This window comes from Ailuropoda melanoleuca, chromosome 17, assembly GCF_002007445.2.
Source record: "Ailuropoda melanoleuca isolate Jingjing chromosome 17, ASM200744v2, whole genome shotgun sequence".
NCBI classification, from domain to species: Eukaryota; Metazoa; Chordata; class Mammalia; order Carnivora; family Ursidae; genus Ailuropoda; species Ailuropoda melanoleuca.
In genome coordinates, this window is record NC_048234.1 from 34,241,208 (window position 1) to 34,249,518 (window position 8,311).

The following is an 8,311-nucleotide window of genomic DNA, read 5'->3' on the forward strand; positions in this document are numbered from 1 at the left end:
AAAAAAAAAAAGAACACAGAAATATCCATTTGTTTACTTATTACCTGCCTTTGGCTGCTTCTCTGCTTTAAGGGCAAACTTAAATAGTTGCAACTGACTTCAGAGGCTTCAAAAATTAAAATGTTTACTATCTGACCCTTTACAGAAAAAGTTTGCTGACCCCTGGTCTACAAGAAAGCAATCGTGACATTTCTCAATCATTCCACATAGATCTCCAGCAATTTTATTTTCAACCTTGGCTACAGGTCCCTAGAAATAATTAACTTTGCTTTGAGTAAATTGAAGTTCAAGAAGATTTTGAAAATGTAAACTGATATCCAAGCAGAAAGCAGGTGCCTCAATAAGAAAGATAAATATGTTGAAGCGAATCACACCAAACCTGAAGCTAACAGAAACAGAACTGAGAGAAATAGGTCCTCTTCACACGACCCAGAGAACTAGGCAGCCAACACACCACAACCTCCTCAACATTCTTTGTTTGTTGCTTAAAATTAAGAAGAGGAAAAATATCTCAAATCTTAAATAAAATGAATTTTTTTTCCTACAGACTGGATATTAAACCCAACAGAAAAGCTCAAACTTGTACACTCGTAACAACATTTCAAGAGAGGAAACTTAGGCCCATTTCAAGATGTCTTCCAGCTCTAAATCAATGTAACCATTGGCTAAACCAAAACCTTAATCATTGGATGTGTTTGGCACCATGCCTCTTTGGCGTGCCTCCCTGAGACCTGACAAATCACCCTCACCCAGAATCAAGACTATAGCATGTATTAAACCAGTCCTGAAAAGTGGAGTCATTGTCTACTACACTAGGATAGGCCTCATGATTTAATCACCCAAATGGGCAGTCTCAAGACTATCTCAAAGGAAAGTGAAGAGTACAATCCTCACTGCTATAGCATGGATTTTACAATGGGGATATTAGGACTGAATAGCATACAATGTCAAAAGAAAGCTGTAATATTCTCATGGAACAAGTGTGCGATTTCTCCAGATAAAATCATTACTGATTTTGGGAGGCTTCTCACATATATCTTCTCACAACGTGAGATTAAGTGTGTGTATGGGGGGGGTTGCCTTAAGAATGTGGCAACACGTTGGATGAATATCAAAGTAACCATCATAGAGCATCTGGTCTCGCCTGTTGTGATGAGCTTCCCTCCACTGTCTATTCTGGCCAGCCACTATACAGAAATCAAGAACTAAACCCAAAAACAAAACCCAAAAATCTTGGGGAGCCTGGGTGGCTCAGTCGTTAGGTGTCTGCCTTCGGCTCAGGGCATGATCCCAGAATCCTGGGATCCAGCCCCACATCAGGCTCCTCCACTGGGAGCCTGCTTCTTCCTCTCCGACTCCCCCTGCCTGTGTTCCTTCTCTCGCTGGCTGTCTCTCTCTCTGTCAAATAAATAAACAAAATCTTTAAAAAAAAATCTAATAGAAGTTGTTATTAAAAGCATGCAATAGGGGCTCCTGGGTGGCACAGCGGTTAAGCGTCTGCCTTCGGCCCAGGGTGTGATCCCGGCATTATGGGATCGAGCCCCACATCAGGCTCCTCTGCTATGAGCCTGCTTCTTCCTCTCCCACTCCCCCTGCTTGTGTTCCCTTTCTCACTGGCTGTCTCTATCTCTGTCAAATAAATAAATAAAATCTTTAAAAAAAAAAAAAAGCATGCAATAGATAAAAATAAAGATTATGTAACAGGTGAAGATATAAGTTTAAAAGCAATCAACATTAACAAAAAAAAATAACGCCTTTAAAAAATAAACATTTTAAAATATAAAATAAATATAAATAAAGCAAGAATGCCTTTAGAAACAAATATTTTTAAATGTAAAGCATGAATATAAAAAAATGATCTTAATAAAAAGTATGTTTTAACATTGATAATAAAATTCAAAGTAAGGAAATAAAATTCAAAGTAAGGACAATGTAAATTCATAAAAATAAACCAAGATTTCAGTTAGAAATTAGGAATAAAAGACGTTTTGGATTATAAGTAATAAAATGAGCTATTAATACAAGTGATAAAAGGTAAAACTGGCAAAGTGAAAAACAAAGGACCTAATACAAGTTAACAGGATAAATTATCGAGGCAAAAATAAGAAGAAAGCATAAACACGATTTTCAGAAAATGCAGGAAAGATAGTGCATACAGGAAACTTGAAAAGTTAGCAAAGTATTGAAATGGGCTAAGAAGAGCAGACAAAGAACAATTAAAATGGCATGCATCAATTTGTTAATAGCACTTACATCCAGGACTATAAAATAAAATTCTTTATTAAAAATAAAAAATAGGGGCACCTGAGTGGCTCAGTCGTTAAGCGTCTACCTTAGGTTCAGGGTGTGATCCCAGGGTGTGATCCCAGGGTCCTAGAATCGAGCCCCGCATCGGGCTCCTCTGCTGGGAGCCTGCTTCTTCCTCTCCCACTCCCCCTGCTTGTGTTCCCTCTCTCTCTGGCTGTCTCTCTGTCAAATAAATAAATAAAATCTTTAAAAAAATAATAATAAAATAAAATAAAAATAAACACCCTAAAAGCAACACCCACCTGGAAACACACAAGTGGTGGGACTCCTATTAAAATGGAAATACCAGTTTGCCCTGTGAAGAACTTTGCAGAGCCTCAGAGGCTGGGAGGAAGACCAGAATGGGATGCCCTTCCCTCCCACCTGTCATGTATGCCCAAGCACCAGCTCAGCCCCCAAATGATCTGTGTGGTGAGCAGCTTGGCTTGCTAGCCACAGTAATGCATGAAGGTAAACGGTGGGAAATCAGGGCAGAAATACAGGATGAGAAAGACTATACAAGGCTTTAAATGCCACACTGTTTCATAGAGTTTTCCTGTTTTCCAAACATGAGCATTCAGTAAACTACGGATTCATCCTGGAGATTTTGATTCAGTAAATCTGAGGAGGGGAGGGGCGGAGAGGGAAGGGAAAGTGGGAAGAGGGAGAGCGGGGATGGTAGGTGCTCTGTGATTTTCACTTATGACCTTCTCAAACAGGTTCCAACCCTTTTAAAAAGTGTTCCCCACTCCAAGTACTTTTGATATTTTTCCAAGTTTAAGAAATAATGATTTATGATCTTGAGACAACTGAGACTTTTCAATATCCAGGTATTCTGAAACACAGGTGAGGAGAAAAATGCTTTGAATAGTAGCAGGTCAGAGTTACACAAACCCAGTAAAAGGTGCAGCCAAGTAAGAACGACGCTGGGAACCTGTCGCTTTCATACGAAACTCAATTGTTTTTAATGCTCTTTGCTACTGCCAAGAACCACCGAATTAAGAGGAAGCCATGAATATATGTGTCACTGGTGGCTTTTAAGTATCAGAACATTGCCAAAATAAACAGCAAGGGTCCTTTGATATTCATATTTCTCAGGGATCAAATGTATGCACTCCGAGCCATATCTACCTCCTTTGAGACACTGAAAGGATAAAAATTAAGATGATTCAAGGCCTTTTCTTCTCAACTTCAGAAGAGCACAGTGCTATATATATATATTACTGGCACACCTAGGAAATGAATATTTTTGAACAGCACACTGAATAAACTGTAAGGGATTTGGAAGCCTCTGCATGGATACGGTGAAAAAAATTCATTACATTTTCTTTATATCAAATAACTTGAAAATAAAAATAAGATACAGAGTTTCAAGTGCAGTATTTGTGGCGGGCAGGGAATGCACTGTTCCAACCCCTCTTCACAGAGAGGCTTGGCTCAGGCATTGACCCACCTTATGCAAGGACACATCTGTCTTGGGGCAGCTCATATCTAATGGGCAATCAAGGCAGGAGTATCAGGACCCAACCATATTGGCCCAAGAGGGAACAAGTCTGAGGGGGGTTTGAAGGAAGGCTCCAGAGCTGCCTGGAGATAGGGGTGAGGTGGGGAGGGAGTTGGACTTCGAACACATCACAATCCAGTGTCCTCTGCCAAATCCTGCCCCTGCCCCTTTCTCTTCACAGGTGTGGATCCCTAATAAACACCTTGCTCTACAAGCTCCACTTCAGCCCCTGTTCTAAGGAACTGTCAAACGACAAAGACAAAGAATGCTACAATTTAGTAACATGTTCGATGCCTTTATTCAAGGGAAAACTATCCGTGGATTGGGGGAGTACATGGCCTCACAAGCAATGAAACATTCTTCCCAAGGTATTTGGCTCAAGAGCAAGTTTTACAGCACTTTCCTTCAGATAAACACCCAGAAGTGGAATTGTTGGATCATATGGTAGTGCTACCTTAAATTTTTTGAGGAAACTCAACAGTTATCTACAGTGGCTGCACCAACTTACATTCCCACCAACAGTGCACAAAGGGGTTCCTTTCCTCCACATCCTCACCGACACTTGTATTGTCTTTTTCATACTAGCCATTCTAACAGGTGTGAGTTGATATCTCATTGTGGGGTTTTTTGGTTTTGTTTTAGTTTACTGCAGCATTTTACTTTCCTCACATAAGACACAGTGCTGGGGCTTAATGTTCTCACATGACAGTAGAAAATCAAAATTTGAGAATTGAGAATCATGCACCAAAAAACCCCCACCTTACATAAATTAAAAGGATGAATAAATTCACATGTGTAAATTCAAACTGTTTCCCAGTTCAAGGCAAGCAATAACTCATGGTGTTCTGAAGGAAAGTGGATCTGAAGGCTCGGACCTTCCTGACCCTACCAGACCAGGAGGGCAGACATCATAACTGGTTCAGGACTCTTGCCAGCCTCTAGAGAAATCTCGGAATAAGCAGCTCTTACACATTTATACCCTGCACAGATCAGGAAACTCATGGTCTGGCAGACTCTCGGCAAGCCAACAGATTTGTCTTCCATAAACATGTTCTCACCTCAGCCATGATGTGACCGAGCAACATATACTAAGGTTTTAAGTCAAAGAGAGATACAGCATACTAAAAATACAAACAGAACAGTTAACTTGAATATGAGGTCAAAAAGAGCAACAAGTTCTACAGTCCAGTGCTAGTATCAGATCCATGTTTTAAGGACATATGCCTTTTTAAAGGCTTATTCCAGTTTCATGAGGTGAGCATGAGGCTTGCCAGGGCATATGTACACTCTTGAATTAACTCGTGTAGCAAATACTATGCATCTGCTCAAAGTTCACATAGAGGCATTTGAGGAGGATGATGGGGTGGCCCACCTTCTTGCTACTGATCCACATCTGCTGGAGGGTGGACAGCGAGGCCAGGAGGGAGCCCCCATCCACACTGAGTACTTACATTCAGGAGGAGCGATGCTCTTGATCTTCCTTGTGCTGGGGGCCAGGGCCATGATCCCCTGTTTCCATCAGTGAGCCAGGATACATGGTGGTCCCACCAGACACCACCATGTAAGAGTACAGTGTGTCAGGCACCTGGGTGGCTCAGTCGGTTGGACACCTGCCTTCGGCTAGGATCATGATCCCGGCCGGGGTCCTGGGATCGAGTCCTGCATTGGGCTCCTTGCTCAACAGGGAGTCGGCTTCTCCCTCTGCCTCTGCCCCTCCCCCCGCTTGTGCTCTCTTTCTCTCTCTCTCAAATAAACAAACAAATAACATCTTAAAAAAAAAGAGTACAATTTTATCATCGCACTTCATGATGGGAGTTGAAGGTGGTCCCATGAATGCCCCAGGACTCCAAACCCAGGAAAGAGCCCTGGAAGAGTGCCTCTGACACCAGAACTGCCTGTGGCTGATGGTGATCACCTGACTATTGGGCAGCTCATAAGGAGGAGAGGATATAGCTGTGGCTCCATCTCCTGCTCCAAGACATAGCAGACCTCCATGATGTCATATAAAATTTCCCACTCAGCCATTGTGGTGAAGCTTCAGCTCCATGAGAACCTTCATGAGATAGTCTTTCAGGTCTCAGCCAGCCAGGACCTGATGCAGAACGGTATGGGGCAGGGTGTAGCCCTCATAGATGGGCACTGTGTGGGTGACTTGGTCCCCATAATCCATGACAATTCCAGTGGTACAGCCAGAGGCATATAGGGACAACACAGCCTGATGGTCACGTACATAAGCAGAGTGTGGAAGATCTGAAATGTGATCTGAATCAACTCTCAGTTGGCTTTGACGTTCAAGGGGGCATTAGTCAGCAGCACAGGGTGCTCCGTGGGGTTGTAGAAGGTGTGATGTCAGATCTTCTCTATGTTGTCTCAGTTGGTGATGATGCCATGCTCGATGGGGTACTTAAAAGTTAGGATGCCACTCTTGTTCTGGGCCTCATCAACCAAGCAGTCCTCTGTCCCATGCCCACAATGATGCCCTGGTGTCAGGGGTGCCTGACAGTGGACAACACCACATCCTGGGTGGGGGTGGGGGAATCATTTCCAGCAAAGCCAGGTTTGCACATGCCAGAGCCAGTGTCACAATGAGCAGTGTGGTTTCTTCTAGTGGAGGTGGTGAGCCCTGGGGTGGAGTGAAGCAGGCATTGTGGTTTTGATTTGCATTTCCCTGATGATGATTGATGTTGAGCACTGTACCTTTTCATATACCTGCTGGCCATCTGTATGTCTTCTTTGAAAATATATCTATTCAGATCCATCCCTTTTTAACCTGATTTTTTCTTTTTCTTTTTTTTTTTTTTGCTATTGAGTTGTAGAAATTATTTATATATTTTAAAATCAACCCTTTTTCAGATATAAAATTTGCAAATATTTTTCTCCCATTCAGTAGGTTGTCTTTTCATTTCGTTGACGGTTCCCCATGCTATGCAGAAGCTTTTCAGTTTGAGGTAGTCTCACTCGTTTATTTTTGCAAATAATTCTTACTAAGTAATTGCAAATAATGATGAAGCTCTTATTTGTAGACTGCACACATATTGCTAGAGCTGTCATCATGTGGCTCAATTCAATGTTACTAAAAGTGAATAGCAGCTACACTGCAGACAAAGGTATGGGATATGAAATCAGAGATTCAAGGCTGTCCCTCCTGGCTATGCTAGTCAGAAGACCCTACCCCTGACCTACTATGCTCTCTTCTAACTCATGAAACACAAATGCCTTCAGCAACTCTGGATCTAGCAATTTTAGTAGCTGCTCAGTGACAATCCCCTTCATGGCAGTAGTCAGAGTATCCCAGTGGAAGAGCAAATGCCCAATTCTGACCATCTCCCTTGCTGCTGGAGTGGACTACTGGATTTGCCATCAGACCTCCTCACTCAGGCAGCCCCCTGCAAGTCCTGGATGAGGCTGCTCATGGGTGAGTTTGCCAGAAGAAATACAGAACACTTAGTTAAATTTGGATTTCATTAAAAGTAGAAATTTTTTTTTTAGAAAAGCCATGTCTCAAATATTACATGGAGTTTATTTATATTAAAAGTTTTTTTTAATCTAAAATTCAAATTTAACTGGGTGTCATGCATTATTATTTGCTAAATCTGGCAACCCTACTTGAAGTCCTGAAGGTTCTGGCCATCCCAGGTCCACCCCAGCCTGGGATGGACTAACAAGATCAATATCTTTTGGATTACCTATAATTTTCTCTGCGTATCTTTTGGGAAATGCTACCGCTGGGTGTCATATTGTTGATTCCTTCAGTCTTTTTGAAACTCTTCTCTGTCTTCCTTGATTCATCTTTCTTTTCTTTTTTTAAATCTGACCAGTTTTTCTCCGGACTCTAATTCTTCCCCCACTGTCTAAATCAAAGGTTAGTCAGTACTTCCTGTAAAGGGTAACACAGTAAATATTTTATGTTTGGAGGCCCACATAGTATCTGTCATAACTACTGGACTCTGACTTTGTAGTGCAAAAACAGTCACTGGCAATATGCAAATGAATGAACATGGCTGTGTTCCAATAAAACTTTATTTACCAAATAGGCAACAGGACAGATTTATATGTCAGGCCTTAATTTGCCAATCCCTGCTCTAGATGCAGGTGTGGCTGGATCAGTCCTTGTCTTTCTTATATGTTTGTTCTTTTATCAATCTCATCTAATTACATGATAGATCTACCACTTGTATTTTAGTGACATGCAAATCTGTATCTCAAACCCTGACTTTCCTCCCAGTCTACAGTCTTGTATTCCACAAACCTGTAAGATGATTCTTCCTGAATGTCTTAAGACACTTTTAATTCATCAATCCCAACTTCTCTCTGAAAACATCGCATCTCCTTTTCCTCCTCCACAATCTCTATTTCTGCCAGGGTAACTACTATCCTTATGGCTACACCCAGCTCAAATTTTCCACAGGTGTTTGGTTTCCTCCTTTCCCCAGCTGCTTATATTCACCCAGTGGACAAATCCGGTAAATTCAATATATTTATTTCATATCTGTGTCTCCAGTCCCTTCCTACCACCATGGG